Raw genomic sequence first — 18,518 nt, 5'->3', positions numbered from 1 at the left:
CTGAAAGTGCTGAAGCGTCCTTATCCTCCTACGCCCACGCCAGTTCCGAACTGGAGCCTGAATACCGTCTTGTCAGCCCTCATGGAACCTCCCTCCGAACCCATACACAGAAGCGAGGTAAAGTTCTTGTCTTGGAAAACAGCCTTTTTGATAGCCATCACATCAGCCAGAAGGATCAGTGAGTTGAAAGCTTTGTCGTCTGAACCTCTGTTTACTTTGTTCCAGAAGGACCGTGTCATCTTAAGGCCACATCCTAAGTTCCTTCCTAAGGTACTGTTGGAAATGGCACTAACTGAGCGCATTGTTTTGCTCACCTTTTTCCAGAATCACACTTCTGAAGCAGAAAGAGCATTACACTCTCTGGACATTGCGAGAGTTCTGAAGTTTTACTTGCAGAGAACCAAGGAGTTCCGCTCCGCAAACCGACTGTTTGTTGCTTTCTCTGGCCGTACCAAGGGACAGCATATCTCTAAACAAGGTGGGTTTCGTCCTGCATCACCCACTGCCATCAGATAAAAGGCGACCCTCTAACTAGACTGCCGTCAGCGCATTCCACCAGAGGGAGGGCGGCGTCAACAGCATTCCACGCAGGAGTTGCCTTGAAGGACATATGCAGAGCCGCCACGTGGAGCACTCTGCACACGTTCGCTAAACACTACTGCCTGGCTGACGATACCAACAAAAAAACTGCAGTTGGACAGGCAGTGCTCCGCCATCTCTTTGCATAAGGTAGGACCAGCCTCCTTTTTCCCCACCTTTCCCAGAGTATGTAACCGTTGTGTTGCTGCATGGTAAAGGTTTGATCAGAAATATGTTTTTCTGTATTTATGCATATATGTATATGATGGTGGCATGTTTTAACTGCTTGGTATTCTATTCACTACCTTCATAAACAAATCCTTAGTGGAGGACTATGTCCCAAGTGCCGTGAAGGGAGCATTAGTGAGACCCCTACTGAAGAAACCCAATTCAGACCCCACGGTCTTAAAAAATTATCTTCCAGTTGCCAATTTGTGCTTGTCGACTAAGATCTTGTAAAAAGTGGTATGTAACCAATTCCAGCAGTTTGTAGATAATAGAGGTCTCCTGGATGATTTCCAATTGGGGTTTCGCCCAAACCACGGAACCGAGACCGCCTTATTGGCGGTCCAGGATGATCTACTGGAAGCTGCAGATAGGGGAGCCCCCACAATACTATTGATGCTGGACCTATCTGCAGCATTCGATACGATTGACCATAAGATCATCCTCCAACGTATCGGACAAATTGGGAGAGCTGTGAAAGTAGTGGTGGACTGGTTTGGCTCCTTCTTGCAGGATAGAACCCAGCAGGTGACATTAGGAGCCTTCCTTTCAGAGTTAATATGGCTGAGATGTGGAGAACCCCAGGGCTCAGCGCTCTCACCATTGATTTTTAATCTCCATATCCGCCCACTTTTTGATATATTGAGGAAACACGGACTCCACTCCTATGCTGACGACACGCAGATTTACGTGGAGACGGAAAATCTGGCTGAAGCATTTCAAAGGATTGACCTATGCATGCGAGACATAAAAAAAATGGATGGCATGTAATCAGCTGCAGCTCAATGCAGCCAAAATAGAAGTAATATTATTTGGACAGGAGAAAAAAAGGAGAAGCGTAGAACAAAATATAACACAGCGAATCCTGGGTGAAGAAATTCAGTTCTCAAAGAAAGTGAGAAACCTGGGGTGCATATGGCAGGAAAATCTGGCCAGTGAAGCTCAGGTAGGGGCTAAAGTAAAAGCTGTGTACTACTCTCTGCGTATGCTTAGAAATGTACTCCCCTTTATAGCAACCGAAGACCACGCTGTGGTCGTAGGGGCTTTGACAAATTCCCATCTTGACTACTGTAATAGTCTGATGACTGGGATCCCAGCGAAACAGATGATGAGATTTCAGAGGGCCCAGAATGCGGCAGTTAGGCTAATTGCCCATCTGAGGAAAAGGGACCATGTCTCAGCATCACAGAGAGCCCTTCATTGGCTTATGGTGGAGGATCAAGTTAAGTTCAAGGTGGCATGCCTTATGTACAAATGCTGCCACGAACTAAATATCTGAGTGCCAGAATCCACCATTATCAGCCAACTAGAGATCTCCGGTCTGGAGACAAATTATTAATGGACACGCCTCGGACTTAACTGATCTCGAAGGTGGGGCAGGAGGTTCTCTGTGTTTGGCCCTAAACTATGGAACCAACTACCAATGGCCATACGGACATGTCCATCGCCAGAAGGTTTCAGAAAGGAACTCAAAACCTTCCTATTTAAGTGTTCTCGCCCCTACCTCTTTGAATCAGTGTCCTACAGTTAAGATGGAATTATAGTTAACATCTGCACTCGAATGCGGTTTAGTCTGCCTGGTGCGCATAAGAAATAATCAAAATCAAATCTGAATCTATGAAAGATCCAATGCTGGAGAAGTTTTAGTTACTTACCTGTAACTGTATTTCTCCAGCATTGGTATCTTTCATAGATTCACATGCGCCCGCCCGCCTCCCCTAAGAGGCTGCTCCTATGCTCAGCATCCATCGTACTGTAGTCTATACGGTTCAAAATCTAAAGATGGCTGCCGGGGGCAGAGCTTAAGCCCTGCCACCTCATTGGTTGGGGCTATAAAGAACCAAAATGAGGTGGAGGGACTACACAAAAGAATGGCTCATAGGCCATAATTGGCTAGGTACATGCATGGCTATGTAGCAATGTGTGTATATTAAAAAAAAATTATAATTATTTTATCAGCGAGGATTCCCAGTCTGACAGGGAATATTCAAGTATCTGAATCTATGAAAGATTCCAATGCTGTAGAAATACAGTTACAGGTAAGTAACATAAAACTTCTCCAGCATTGGATCTTTCATGGATTCACATGCTGTGAATATTTCCCGTCGTCAGGCTGGGAAAACCTCGGTAATTTTAACATAGCATTTTCCTATGGAAAACTTCGACACTGAGTTTCCTATCAACGTCTTTTTGGGTGCTTTAGGCTGCACCAATAGGACGTGTAGTGTAAATGGCCCTGCCCCGGCGGCTTCCCTTCAGATTTCAACCGTCTCCAAACTGTTAGGATTACCTAGTGTTTTCTCTTGAGAAAATTGCTCTCCGCTGTTCTGTGTGTTTTCAGGCCCATCATGGCATCAGTGCGCCCAAAGAAATCATTATTTCGGCAGTGTGAAACCTGCGGCCTCAGCAACGTCTACGAAGGGGATGGCCATGCAGACTGTCTGTATTGCCTGTATCCCAATCATTCTGCAAAGAACTGTGAGATTTGTCAAGGATTCTCCCAAAAAAACACCCAAGGACCACAACCGATGGTTGATTTGCTGGTTGAACGACAGTTCTTACCCGGGATTGTAAGTTGCTTCGGCCCGCGGGGGCAAGTCCTCTACTATGGCTGAGAAGGTGTTGCCTTCGCACCTGAGGGCGAGATCAGCGGAACCCCCGACTAAGTAGCAGCACATGGCAGGCCCGACGTCGGATGTGGGGAAGGGCGGTGAGTCTTCTGGAACCAGGCCAGTGCATCAGGGAAGAGGGTCTGTAGGCCCCTCTCGGGAAAAGGCACTGAGGGCTGAGAAGTCGAGGTAGGTGAGTGCCAGGCCAGAGAAATCGGCAGCGCTGTCGCACAAGTCATCGGCAGCTGATAAGGAGAAGTCAGTCCCGCGCATCCTCCTCTTAGATGAAGAGCTCGTCTTCGAAGGACCGGCGCCATTCTTCTTCAGGCCGTGAGTCTTCCAAGCATTGGTCCAGCTCCACGTCCAAGCAGCCCTCGTCGACGACTGGTTCGTCTACGAAAGACCCTCCGTCGACGTTGATTGTGCTGCCTTCTATTCCTTTGTCGACCATTGTAACGACAGCAGTGTCGTCGACCGGCTAGATACCTTGTCGACGAATGCTGCGGCAAGTGTGCAGCTACTGAAGTCGACTCCAGTGGGGCCCGAAGGTGATCCATTGACATCGGGGGAGGTGCCATGGTAGTCTGGGTCTTGCTTTGGGCCTTTGCTCCCGTTGGAGATTCTTCAGCAATATCCCTCGACATATAACTTGGACTCGAGTCCAGAGGAGGAGATTAATCCGTTTTTTCGATCTGTCGGCTTTGGATCTGCAGCCGGCGGGGCCGCCCACGTCGGGATGCCTGGGGGCTGTCCCGCCTCAGTATCCCTTGGTGAATCCGCACTCGTTGCTGTCAATGCAGGGGCTGAACATGTTGCAGTCGCTCCTGGGACAGTTGGATGCACAACTCCCGGTACCTCCAACCCCTCTGGGGCCCGTGGAGCAGGATTTGCGGGTTGTGCCGTGACAGGACGACGGTGTGGGTGCCCTCGCCAGGGTCTTCCGCGGACATCGCCTACGGTTCGGTTGGGCTTTGCGGTCAACTTCGCAAAGTCTTGTCTGATGCCATACAGGGACTTGGTTTTCTTTGGGGCCCAGTTTCACACGCAGCTCAATCTGGTGAAGCCTTCTGTCGACAGAATTCAGAAGCTGATCTCCATGGCGGCCTCATTGAGACCGGGAACATCAGTCCGCATCCCACTCATCCTGAATTGTCGGATATGCGGCCAGTGCAGGAGTTTCTCGCTTCCAGGTGGTCACAGAGCTTCGGTTCATGATCTGACAAGGTTATCATCTCCCGGGTTCTGCCAGATGCCCTGCAGTGGTGGATTCGCTCCAACAACATAGTGAGGGGCATGCCCCTGGTGGAGCTGGATTTTCAGTACACAATCATGACGGATGCTCCCCAGGTGGGTTGGGCGGCGCACCTCCACCAGTTTCAGGAAGTCCCTCAAGGAGGCGTTGTTGCACATCAACATTCTGAATGTTCAGGCTGATGCTCTCAGCAGAGACGTAATTCAGTTGCACAAATGGAAACTGATAGACGCCCAGATGGTGAGGATTTTCAAGAAATGGGTTCTCCCCCTCTGGACTTATTCGCCGTCCCGGAAAACACGCAGTGCCCTCTCTTTGCCAGCAGGGTGGCTAACCCAGACTCGAACAGGGACGTGTTCTCATTCCCGTGGACGGGCCTGTTAGCGTACGCATCACTCAGTCTTGCAGCATGACTTCTGACCACTCCGAATTTGGACATCTAGGGATCACACAAGATTGCCGGTGGATCTTGGCTGCGGCAAAGGCGCCATCTATCAACGTGTCTTACAGTCTAAAGTAGACTAGGTTTTGTGCCTGGGGCGCGGAGCAGCCAGATTTACAGCCATTAGAGGTGTCAGCAGCCCAACTTCTGCCGTATCTGCTGCTGCTGGCGAAGGGGGGGTGGGGGGCTGGCGTTCTCTTCAATCAAGGTCCATTTGGCTGCCATCTCCAGGTTCATGAGATGGCGCAACTCTACACCTCTGGTCAGTGACAGGTTGGTCAAACACTTACTCAAAGGCCTTTTCAGGGCATTTCCCCCAAAGAGGCTTGATCCGGTATGGTGTCTCGAGGTACTCTCAGTTCTCATGAAACCACTGTTTGAACCTATGTCGACGGTGACGGTAAAGTCCCTTACGTGGAAAGTTGCTTTTCTGGTGGCTATTACACCTGCCAGGCGGATTTCTGAACTTCAGGCTCTGGTCATCGACCCGCCGTATCTGCGCTTCATGAGGGACAAGGTTCTCCTGTCTGCTAATCCTCACTTTATCCCTAAAGTTCCGTTGTAGTTTTATATGAACTCTACAATAGCCTTTCCCAACTTTTTCCCTAAGGCTACCACTCCTGCGGAAAAAGGGCTGCATTCCTTGGATGCCAAGAAGGCGTTGAAGTTTTATCTTGACGGGACTCAGGTCTTCAGGACGTCGAGGCAGCTATTGGTGGCTATTGGCCCCTCCAACAGAGGGCAGTCTATTTCGAAGCAAGGACTTTCCCATTGGCTCTCCTCTACGATTTCCTTCTGCTACTGGAAAGCTGGCAAGCCTTTGAGGACCACACCTAAGGCTCATTCTACAAGATCCACAACATTGTCTGCATCGCTGTGGGCGGGCATACCGCTCAGTGACATTTGCCAAGCAGCAACATGGGTGGTGCTGCATGCCTTCACCAGACACTACTGTCTGGGGCAACAACATGTGGATGATGTGCAGGTGGGACGTGCAGTCCTCCAACGCTTGTTCCAATAAGGTAAGCCCCGCTGCTTCCGGGGTTTGGTTTGTTCTAATTGTGTTTGTTTATCATTACTGATATTGGATGGTTTTCATATTGTTGATTGCTATGGCCTGGGACATGGGATTTCGTTTGCCTGCCATGCACCACCAGGTTATCATACTGCTATGTAATCTCTTCACAGCCTGTGAATCCATGAAAGATTCCATTCTGGAGAAGGGAGTAGTTTCTTACCTGTAACTCTATTTCTCCAGCGTTGGTATTTTTCATGGATTCACTTGCCCCCGACGGCTGCCCCTGCAGGCAAACCTTGGTTCGGGTTTCCTCTACTTTGAGAGGTTAAAATCTGTAAGGAAGCCGCGGGGTGGGGATATTTATACTAGATGACCTATTGGTGCAGCCTAAAGCACCCAAAAAGTCATTGATAGGACACTGTGTGGAAGTTTTCCATAGGAAAATGCTATGTTAAAGTTACTGAGGTTTTCCCAGCCTGACGATGGGAAATATTCACAGCCTGCGAATCCATGAAAGATACCAACGCTGGCGAAATGGAGTTACGGGTAAGAAACCACTCCCTTCTCCTCTAAACCAATCACTGTCCTTTTAGTCATACTGCCCTCATAGAATGACAGTCGTCTCCCTAAGCTCCACCCTTGGTGGCCATCTTACGATTTTTACTGCACATTTCAGTGTTCAGAGTGCTCTCTTCTTGCTCTTTGAGCCTTGTTTGATCATTTGAGTTTTCTTGATTAAATATAGTGTTTTTGACCGATTTTTGTTCGTGTTCGACCGCAGGTTGACTACTGGCAGCAGGGATCTGTTGTCAGGCGAAGATCAACTTTCACTGTGGATCTTCTCTTGGAAGTTTCCAGCGGCCCAGGGTTGTGCCTACTTCGCGCCTTTCAACATGTCTGAGGAGAAGAGCCTCTTCAAGATATGCGTGAAAAGATGAAAAAGGTCCGGTGCAGCAGGTTGCCAGTGTGTCTCAAGTTGGGGCAGTCCTCTGACGCGGCCTCCGGGCACAGTCAGGCCGCATCCATGACCGGCCGGTCCCATGAGTGAACTACCTCAGAGAAGAAGTTGAGGTCCTTTGAGGATACCTTGTCCACTGGGGTCCAAAAGAAGGCCAAACTACACGCTATGGCTCCCACTGGGTTTGCAGCAGCTACGGGTCCCAGTTCGGGAAAGACACGATCACTGATGCCGTCTACATCCACGGCGAGCATGCCTTTGAGGGGCATTCCATTCAAGAGTAAGTCCTTTACCCCTAGGAAGCTTTGTCTACCATCTTCGGGTAAGCCTGCGAAGGAGAGGTCTGCGGGTGTCTCCATCCACAGTCGACGATAACATTGACAGCCAAGACAACAACTTCATTGATGACAGCCTCATCGTCTTGGACATCACTTCGGCAAAAGGGAGCCTAGCAACAAAGGTGGTCTCTACAGTCACAACAGCAGCAACCCCACGAGTTTCCCTAATAACACAGCGTATTGCTTCAGCAACACCAACGACGTCCACTGGCGCCCCCGGTAATGGGGACTGTTCCCATCATCGCCCCACTCCCAAAGGAGTCAGTAAAGGACAAGGAGCGACTAACCCCCTCGGAATCCCCATCTAGACAAGGGGGAGCGGCGCCAAAGGAGGCATCAAGGGAGGCGGTGCACATCTACACGAGCTCCGACGAGGACCACTTGCCCAGTACCACTACTCAGGTCATGAGGGGGGCCGTGAGATAGGTGTCCATAGAGGGATCTTCACTGGTTGAATCCGGATCACCATCTAGCCCAAGAAGGTGCGTCAGCCCGCAGCCGTTGCCGACTGTTCCCTCTACTCCTCAACCGGCACTGAGGGACATGACGTTGGACATCCTTTACGACACTGCACCTGCTGGTATCAGAGATATGGCTAAGAATGTCTGCTAATTGACAAGGGGGGTCCTGGGAGTCTCTCTGCCAGACATTAGTCCTGGTTGCGAGAGACTTACCCAGAGTCTTTAGCTCACTATCTTTCACAGAGAAGAAATATCCCAAACATATCAGTCTTTGTCCTGTCCTGGGGCAGTCCAGCACCGAAATGCTAGGCAATTCGCCTCTGAACAAGAGTACCAACAGCATCCCCAGACACGTATTTCGGTCTGGTTGGACCTCATCAGTAGGGAGGAGCTGTGCCTCTCTAAGAATAGTGAGCAAGGGGTCCACGTCTGGACTCCCCTAGTAACTTAGGGTGAGACCCAAAGTTACTTGAATATGCAAATTGACAAGGGGGGTCCTGGGAGTCTCTCTGCCAGACATTAGTCCTGGTTACGAGAGACTTACCCAGAGTCTTTAGCTCACTATCTTTCACAGAGAAGAAATATCCCAAACATATCAGTCTTTATCCTGCCCTGGGGCAGTCCAGCACCGAAATGCTGCTACACCTGCACCGGCTCCGGCATGCAGTCCGTCAAGGACGCAGAGGAGCCCGTCCAGGCTGAAGCGTAAGTCGAAGGACTGGCCTTAGGCATCAACTGACATCCTCATCACCTCCGCATCAGCCCTTGACTCCTGTGGTGGACGAGCACCGGATGAGGTAGGCTCCTTTCATGCCATGCCTCTACTCTCTTCAACTTGGTGCCAGAGGAGACGAAGAAGCGGTTCCTCTTCCAACGCCAAGAGTACCGGCGGAAGACTGTCATGTCCATCCCTCTGTTGGATGATGTCTGGGAGGAAGGTTTGGCCTTAATGAAGACACAGAGTACCGCGCCTCCCAAGAGGGATAGGCTGGAAAAGAAGTACAGGGTTCCTGACTCGTCCCCAGGTGCTTAAGGTCAAAGCCTTCTCCTGACTCCGTGGTCTCTGCTGCGCCAGGAAGCGCTCTGTGAATCCATAGTCTTTGGCCATGGTGCACCCTGACCAGGAGGGGAAGAAACTGTATGCGGTGGGCAAGCGCATCATTTATATCGCAGCCACCACCATCAAGGCTGCTAATGCCCAGGCCATCTTATCCCGCTACGACAGGGAGCTCTGGTATAAGCTGGAACCGATTTTTCACTTCCTGCCGGATGACAAGAAGGGGGAGGCCCTGGCCCTGTTCCCGGAGTGTGAGTGGTGTTAGACTACGCCATCACGGTGGCCTTGGACATCGCGAATACTGGGTACCTCCAGATGGGCATCGTAGTGTCCCTTCGACGATGGGGATGGCTGAAGGCCACCAACTTCAGGGCGGATGTCCAGTCCAAGGTGGTGGACATGCCCTTTAATGGGGACAACCTTTTTGGCAAGACCATGGACGAGTCTCTACTGACGATTAAGGCGGACACGGAGATGGCACGCTCGCTTGGAACATTGCAACAGTGAAGGTTGTTGTCCTTTTGATCCTCCAGAGGGAAGTTTGGCAGGTCCTCCAAGGGGTATAACAGCCCTGTCATCAACCCTCCCATTCCACAACCCAGTAGGCCTTCAGAGGCCACTTGCTAGCCTACGGCAACGTAGTCATCGCCAGCCAGCCAGGACACAGACGACCAAGCAGGCCTGAACCAGCTGTGGATCCGGGCCCTCACTTGCACGCCCCAGTGGGAGGCCGACTAGCAAATTTTGGCAGCGAGAGGAAGACCATCACCACGGACAAATGGGTGCTGGACATTCTCCGTCAGGGGCACACCTTGGAGTTCCAATGCTGGTGTCCTCAAATTCCTCCTGTGGCTCATCAAGAGCTTCACATGGCACAGCTGCTGTAGGACGTTTGTGGTCCAAGGACAGCACCATCAATTCAAGGCTCTTCCTGAAATCTCAACGACATCCACGTCTACCCTTATCTGGCCTCACCTGCTTCCGCTCTCACACACTGGCAAACCGGCACCCAGCGGAGACCATTCGTCTACTGACAGATATCGGATTTGAAGTCCTGCATGTAGCCATTGTATAACGCTCTGTTTCTGTCCGCACGTCCCAACACGGTCGCTTGTCTGGCGACCCCCTCAGAGGAGAGGGTGATGGCCATCCTGGGGAAGGTGCAGCACCTGTCATTGGCGTAATACGCAACAGTGCAAGACATCCTGTCGCTGTTGGGCATGATGTCCTCCTGCATCCATCTTGTCCCTCTTTGCAGGCTGCAGATGAGGCCTCTGCAGGAGTTTCTGGACGCACAGTGGCTGCAGACTCAGGCTCATGGACAGACCAAATCGTCCTCAACAAGTAGTTTCAGCAAGCTCTACGATGGTGGGGAGTGCGCCCAGCTCTCATGTAAGGAGTTCCATTTCAGGTCCCTCCGTACCAGGAGATGTTCACCACGGAGGCCTTTCTGGAGGGATGGGGGGTCCACACTGGGCAATTGCAAGCCAGAGGCCTCTGGCATCCAGAGGAAAAGGACCTGTTCATCCGCATACTGGAGCTTTGGGAAGTCTTCTGGGTCCTCAAGTCCTTCCAACCTCAGCTCTGGGGGAAGGCGGTGCAGATCTTCACGGACAACACCACCACTATGTTCTACATCCGAAAGCTGGGCTGCACTATGTTCTACATCCGTTTCACCTGTCGGGCACTAAGAACACCATTGCAGACTCACTCAGCAGGGAGTTGTGTGCTTTCGCTGAATGGGAACTTTGCCAGGATCAAGTGTCTCTTCTCTTCCACAAATGGGGCCAACCCCAGATCGACCTCTTTCGACATCAGCCAACTCCAAGTGCAAGAGGTTCGCCAGCAGGTTCCTGCAGGTGAAGTGTCTGGGGAATGCTTTCTCATTCCCGTGGGAGGGACTCTTTCTGTACGATTTGCCCCGATCCTGCTATGAGTGATCAACACACTCACAGTGTGACTGCAGAAGGATACTCATCGCTCTGGCGTGGCCACGACAGATCTGGCACCCAGATTTCGTCAGTCTGTCAGTGGCTCAGTCCATCCAACTACCTACACTTCCTAATCTTCTAACCAGAGAGGACAGGACGATTCTGCACCACGACCCAACATCGCTGAGCCTGGCTCCTGCAGCCCTAGATTTTGGGCATTAAACCCTACCGCGGAAATGTAGGAAGATCTAGCCAAAGCCAGAGATTCATCGGCATTGGCGTGCTACAGACACAAATGGAAACATTACTCAATATGGTTCAGGGCTCAGAAGATTAAGCCCCTGCATGTCACGGCTCTGCAGCTCCTTCTGTACCTGCTTTGGCTGGGCAAGGCTGGACTTATCAAGGTGCACCTGCCAGACCCATGCTGGAGAGCAGGAGTTACAGGTAAGTAACTTTTTCCATGCCATTTATATCGGGGCCAGGGGGTCTTTAGTCACGGTGCACTGGCATGTTCCACTATCTCATCCATCCGTGGGAACCATACCTGGTTCCACAGAAGCCTATGTGTTTATATTCCCTGGTGGCCCTTGTGGGTTGTTCTTACTAGTGTTTTCCTAAATGCCCTGTGAGCCACTAGTCTTGCTCTTCTCTTTAATGCGTCTGGATGTTGTAGGATCATGTTCTTATAGTTCCTCTATTTTGTCTGCTTTGTTAATAGTACAACTAGTCTGATGGTGGGGTCATACTCTTCTTTTTGGAATGTGTCCATGGTCATCGCTGGTGGGCGCATTTCTGGCTTTGTAAAGGGATCAAGAGCACAACTCGGACACAATGGCATCTTGGGTGTGGGTTACAGACTTTTATTTGGCATAAAAGAAACTGGGTTGGAGAAATCCGATCTGTCCCTAATTCTAAGAGGGGTTTCCCTGCCTCAACAAAACTAAGGAACGCCTGTGTCAGGATGTTAAACCATAAAGCGCCCTACGTCCTGTGTCCAAAATCCCTAAACTGTCCCTTACACGCTAAGCTTAATATAACGTGTACATGGGGTTTTCTGTAACTAAACACTTAACTTTCCCAAAGTTACCAACATAAAGTTCTAAGGTGCAACAGCATTCACCCTGAAGCGCCCTGGTAACCCGCTCACTCTCCTCGGGCTTACTGGTCTTCTGTGGCTGTTTCGGTGTTAGTTGTGTTTCACCCACAGCTCTGCCTTCAGCCCGCTCACTAACAGTGAGTTCTGCGAGCCGCTCTGCTTCCGCCTTACCTCATTTGGAGTACGGCAGATGCCCTGGATGCAAGTATGTGCGCTGTGTGTGCTCTGGCCTCCTGGACTCCCTCCATTTAGGTGCTGTTGAGTTTGTCTGTTGGCTCTCCCATTGATTGGGCACCTTATTGTGTGTCCAGTGTAGTCTTATGCCGTTTGGATGGTTGTCAGATATTGTTGGCGTGTTAGGACCCTGGTCAGTGTAAGGGTGCAGATGTGCGAGTCTGACACAGTAGTGGCATTCTTGTTGGCAAAGAATTTTATTATGAAAGAAAAGGGGAAAAAAAGCTATCTTGCCCTATTTCGTTGTACTACTTCAACAAAAACACTAAGGACTCTGTCAGGATGTCTTATAACGTATATAGTCCACCGTCCTGTGTCAAACCTATTTCGGTCCCCACTAAACCAACTAAGGAAAAACTGTGTCTTCTTGTCCCGATTTGCTCTGGACTTCAGCCCCGTGATTATATGTTTCTTCACTCTTGTATGGGTCCCTGGCCCTCGTGCTTTGCTTTTGAGGGTCTCGCCCAACTTCATATGGGTCCCATACCCCTGATGTGTTGCATTTGTGGGTTCTCTACCCCGACTTCACTTAATGTCCAACTAAACAGACCTGATGTACTCTCCTGCCAGGTACTGTTCCACATAGGAGATTGTTTACAGTTTGTTTCAGTCTCTTTCTTCTTGATTTTCTAAGGGTCACAGACCCTCTTATCTTGGTTTTGGCTTTGAATTTCTTTTGGGTCCCGAGGCCTTTTACTTTGGCTTTCGAAGACACTTGGTTTACTCTCCTGCCAAGTGTCTACTGATGCGGAATATGCCTGTGTCCTTATATTTCTCTTAAGGTCCTTGACCCATATATCATCGGCGTTACTTCGTATCGGGTCCCCGGCCCTCCTTAGGCTCCCATTGTTTGGTTCCTAGACCCTCTCAAGGCCCCTTGCAGCACCAGTACCTTTTTATCGGGTTCCTGCTGCATGGTGTCCTGCTTGAGCTTCTCCGACTCTCTGGGTGAGCTTCCTTTCCTTCTCTCTCTGTTCCCGCAGTGGTCCGTGACCCAGCTTCAACGAATCGGGCTGCACGGCTTTGCTCCAGGAGGCATCACAAGTTTTCTGCATACTTGGTTTCTCGTGGCCTGCTGTTTCTTGGCAGCGCCGTTGGAGACTGCGGGTTCTCTCAACCGTCGTCCCGGTCTACAGCTTCTTCTGGTGTCTCTACGTCTCCCGGATTCAAACTTTGCTCTCAGTTTCTCAGGGGCAGGCTTGACAGATGGCATAGTCCTCCTTCTAATTTGTACTTTGGGTAACAAATCAGCAGTCCCCTGCAACTGAACTGCGTATGCTGGTTCCCATAGGTATTCCTCATTGCTCCATCCTTCCTCCTCACAGTACTGACCTGATGATCATTACAGAGTTCAGTGGCACTCTGCTTCGTCTCAGTATTCTCCTGGGACTTGGTTGCCTCAACTCCAGATGGTGTGAGGGACCACAGGGTACTAAGTTGGGTGAGGAAGGCGGGCAGTAACATGAAGGAGGGAAATACTGTGTTCTCCCAAAGTGATAGTCGCTGGTCCCATGGATGGTTTCCCTTTCCAGGAGATCCACTCGCTGAGACCCACCCCCAGGGCACTGTCGGGTAGCGGCCTCACCTCCCTGGCCTCATGGAAAGGGCTTCCGCCATGGAAGCAGTGAAAATACCCTGGGATTCGTCACAACAGCCTGGTAACTGATGCTCCTTGGTTTCTGTGTGAAATCAGTCCATTGAGTGGCAGACATGTGCATGGTCTGGAGGATGTTGCAGGATGGTGGTGGACCCCAGTGTTTGTAGTTCTGTGTGGATGTGGTTTCTAGAAACCACTTACCACTGGAAAACCCTCTTTTTGTGGGGCAGGTCTTTCTGCTTGCTTGTCCTTTGTCGTGATGTGGGTGGAGATGCTGTTCTTTGCGTACTTCATACGGGTGGAGTGGAGTCTTCTTGGAGTGGCATGATGTGTCCCAGGTAGGTGCACACGGTCACGTGCCACAGAGGGTGGAGGGTGCCCAGTCACGTGCCACAGAGGGTGGAGAGACTGGTTGTCTCAGATGGCCGGGTGGGTGGAAAGCTCACAGTGATGCAGGGAGTGGTGGGTGCGTCCTCTCAGTGCAGGAGGCAGAGTGTCTCTGGATGTGGCGGGTGGGAGGGCAGTCCTCACTGTGATAATAGATGAGAGGATGTTCGGCGGAGCCTCAGGGGTTCCTTGGTCCGTATACCTTTAGTGCTTGATGTTTTGTTTGTTCTAACCCCAGCTTATGGAGAATAAGGAAACACGAGCCAGGGAACGGTTAACCTCCTTTAGTTGTCTTCTGGTCCCCTTCCCTCCCTTTCCCTGCCTCTTGCCCCGTGTTCTTTGTCCCTACCCTTGCTTCTTAAAGCGACTCTTCTCTTAAAAGGGCTGCTTCGTTGTGGGGACTGTGAGGAACCTGAGGGCATCCTACCATATACTCCCCTTGGATCCTTTTCTCAGGTGGCCAGGGAAAGGCCATCGCTCTTGGTTCCTGACCGTGGGGATGGAGATGCAAGGGAAAATCACCTGGTTGGAGGGTCCTTGGGGAGTGGGAAGAGGACGTCTGCAGGCGAGACATGGTATCCCCCTTTCCCTGTTGAGAATGAGTCCTACCCTCCTCCAACCTTTGTAGGGTATTGTAAGCCCTTTTCCCTTCCCTACACACACTGTCCCACATTTACATACCTTTACAACTGGGACTAGGAAGAGGCAAATGGGAGTAATGCACACTTCTATTCAGTTTCACCACTATGGTAATGAGACGAAGAAGAGGACTATGGAAGGTCAGGCACATCCCATTATTACTATAATTGTGTTCAGGCAAAGGACTTGCACCTGCGACCAATTGACAGGCCACAGTTGCACACAGTGGTAGACTGAGAAAGGAGAAGCGGGATCCTGCCTGGTGAGAAGGTGGCAGCTGACATGCGAGGAGCTGCCTGCTTGGGGAATTGACCCCCAAGACTTTGTGAACTGTGATACACTTGGGGAAGGGAAACCTGAGGTTTCTATTAATTGTCTTGAACTTGGGAAGGGGAACCCTGGCACACGTTGGTACTGTGCTGAATTTAGTGGAAGGGAGCCCCGAAACCTTTTTCGAACTATTGTTGAACTTGGAAAAGGTGAAGCTGAAAACAAGCCATAGCTGGAAGAAGCTTAGAACCTTACTTTGAACACTGTTTCTTTTAGTGCTGACATCCCTACACATTGTATAGCTTTAGTTGTGAGGGCAAGTATAGGTTTTGGACACAGACAGACTTTTGAGTTGAACTTTAGGACACAGAAAATCCTTAGTTCCTTTAGGTAGGGAAATCCAATGTTAGCTTAGGACAAGTTAGGCATTAATCCACCGTGACAAATAAAGACCAATAAAGTCTCTTTCTTAAGAAACGTGAATCAGTCTGTGTCTTGCTTCATGATGCCTTCACAGGCCACATCAGTGAGGTCACAGACAAGCCATTCTTTGGTCTCCCCAGTGTGGGTTTAAAGGGGATCCTGAACCCGGTTTAGGTAAAGTCTAGACATTTGTTTCTGGGCTGCTGCAAAGGAGCACCAGTGTCCTGTGGAGAGGGCGATGGCTCAGGCTGAGTTGACAGACTCTTGGCGTTCCTGGCTTCTCTACCAGGGTTCTCCAGCTTTCCCTTGTCCTGGACACACCTGTCCCAGTCACCACTATACGATATGCTCCCTCCTGACTCGCTCATTGATCCTCCCTCCTCTAATACCTGCCCATGGCCAGTTGGTCCCTGTTGTACCTCCCAACACTGTCTGAGTAACTCTTTCTCTAAAGCTTTATTCGAATATACAGCTCTCCCAGTCAACCCTTTCTCCAACCATCTTGCTCTGATAACATTTTATGTGCTTGCTTTGTAGCTTCAACTATCTATTATCCTTGCCCTCTCTGTCAAACTCCTTCAACTTTCGAATCATCTCCTCTTCCGCCTTCCAATATAGAACACCTCTTGCTACTTCCTTCTCTAGCTCTTCATCATCCTCCTTTTATGAATACAATGTGCTCTTCTTCTACGTAAACTCCTAAAACATCCTAATTTTCCAACTCTGGTAGTTTTTTTTCACCCACCTCTGTACCAATCTCTCCTCAACCTTCTGGTTATCTCTTCCAGCCTCATCTTTAATCTCCTCCTATTTCTCGTATCAATTCCCTTACATGCGTTTTGTCTCTCTCTTCGGGCTCTCTTGTATTCCTCACCCACCATTTGTCTCTTTCTGCACCCCACCCTCTAGGCCACATTTGTCCCTCTTTTGCTGCTCTGGGCCTCACCATGATCTTGCCCATTCTGGATCTCTTCAATAATCTCATTCTTCATCACAACCTCCTCAATGTCTTCTGCAAGCACTGCGTTAGTACTCTCAACATTATTGGACTCTCCACACTGAACCACCTCATAACTCACCTCCACCACCCTGATCTCTCCTGCTAACCCCTCCAATTCCGTCTCTGTATTTTCCTGTACCTCTTCTCCAATCACATCCTTAGGACCCTCCTCCTCCATCTCCTTTGTCAATGCTTCTTTAACCTCCCTGTGAACCTCCTCCTCCACCACCCCAATCTCCCCTCTTAACCCCTCCTCCGCACTGTACTGTATCTCTTCTCTAAACACCCTTTCCAACAAAAGCTCTACCTTCTTCAACACCAACAATTCCTCAGACTTCTCTTTTATATTTTTAACACCAACCTCCTGACACCCATCCACCTCTTCCTTGGAATCTACTGACACCATTGCTTCTTCTTTCCACACCTCTTCCAATGTAACTTCATCCCCCACCTCGCTGCCCATGGCAGTCTCCGCCAAGGCACTCAAAACCCTCACCCTCAATTACCTTGCTGCTCCTCCTCTTTTACCTCCTTCTCCAGACTTCATCTTGGAATTCCAAACTCCCTCTTCCTGTATGTGTTGCTGTCATAGACATTGGCTGGTAGGTACTTCCCATGCTGGTGTCTTCTAGTTGGGGCCGGTTTCGTTGCCTCCTGGACTCTTTGGCCGAGTTCATGCTCTTCTCTCCAGATTTAGGCGCTTTTCTCTACTCGCCTGAGGGCAGCCGAGCACATAGGTGCTACTTTCTCTGTGAGGCGCTACTCCTCGATTCCTTATTGACCAGTTGGTTCTACTGGGGCACAGGGCAGGGTTGGAATTAAACTGTTGGTTGGTAAGGGGAGACTCCATCTCCACGCTAGCCCTTCAAAGGCCATTATCAAGCCCACATTTCATGTGATAGTCCCCTGCCATGGTCACCAGGCAGGGCACTTTGACACCACATACCTATGTTCACATACATAGAATACATGCATGTTCACACATACTTATATGCATTGTTTCCCAAAATCAAGAGTGCAATTTTTGTCTTCAGTGCATTGTATGCATTCAGAATTACTCTTTATACATCTGCATGACTTGCATATTAAACGAGGTGCTAAAACCTTTGTTCATCTCTTATTGCAAATATGAAAAGATGTCTCATTTCCTTAGTAATCCTAAACATTGCTGTTTTCAGCTCTGGTAGGTTGTGCAAACCCTTCCCTCCTTATTGCCTTGGTGGTTTTTACCCGGCTCCCTTTGATCCTATCTATAATCACATTTGTCCTCCTCTGTCCTTGTTTTCCTCCATTTGTGTTCCCGTTTCTTGACTTCTGCTGTGCCCCCTGAACTGTGGTGCGCACTTAACTTTAGCGCTAGGAGGACCTATATAATAGTGTGCATCAGTGACAACTGCCTCTGTGACCTTGAACCAAATGCTTAAGAATGGCCAGCTAGAGTAAGGATAGAGGCTCCCATCTTTAGTTTAGGCAACTATGGAAAAATCATATTCAGTCACTTTGCCACACTTGGTGGCATTCCCTTTGATTTATCTATATTGGGGGTAAGGGGCCGGGGATAGGAGGAGGTGTGATAAGCCCATTGTGACTGACAGTCTTTTAAGTGTGGCAAAGAACTTAAAGGTCATGGCACAACAGATCGTAGGTAACCCATACAAGAAAATAGAAATTAATGTATAGAATGTGCAACTTCTATTTCTGATGCACTCAATGAGAAAATAGTGATAGTTACATTGTATGGCCAGATGTCACCATTATGGGTAATTCTGCCTAAATCCCCATGGAGTTGTATGGACTCGAAAAATGGGGACTTACACCGCCCTACCACCACGTGAAATCCTGCAGTAAAGCGGTAACAGAAATTCAGTTTGGCGGTATTTCAGTGGATTTACTGCCAGAATACAACTAAACACATAATGAAGCCTATAGAAATGTGAAGACCTCGAGCACACTGAGACTGTCATTCTGTTAAAAGTGCTGCATTGCCATGATGTTCTGA

General features: G+C 49.7%; 1 protein-coding gene across 1 annotated transcript in view; it reads left to right on the top strand.

The window, feature by feature from the left end:
- Nucleotides 1–18,518, top strand: part of LOC138497282 (dynein axonemal heavy chain 5-like) — a 1,499,851-nt gene that overhangs the window by 969,463 nt on the left and 511,870 nt on the right. The gene's annotated exons all lie outside the window — the stretch shown is intronic.

Source organism: Ambystoma mexicanum, chromosome 5q (assembly GCF_040938575.1).
Source record: "Ambystoma mexicanum isolate Mex_15411 chromosome 5q, UKY_AmexF1_1, whole genome shotgun sequence".
NCBI lineage: Eukaryota > Metazoa > Chordata > Amphibia > Caudata > Ambystomatidae > Ambystoma > Ambystoma mexicanum.
This window is presented reverse-complemented; position numbering and strand designations above follow the sequence as displayed.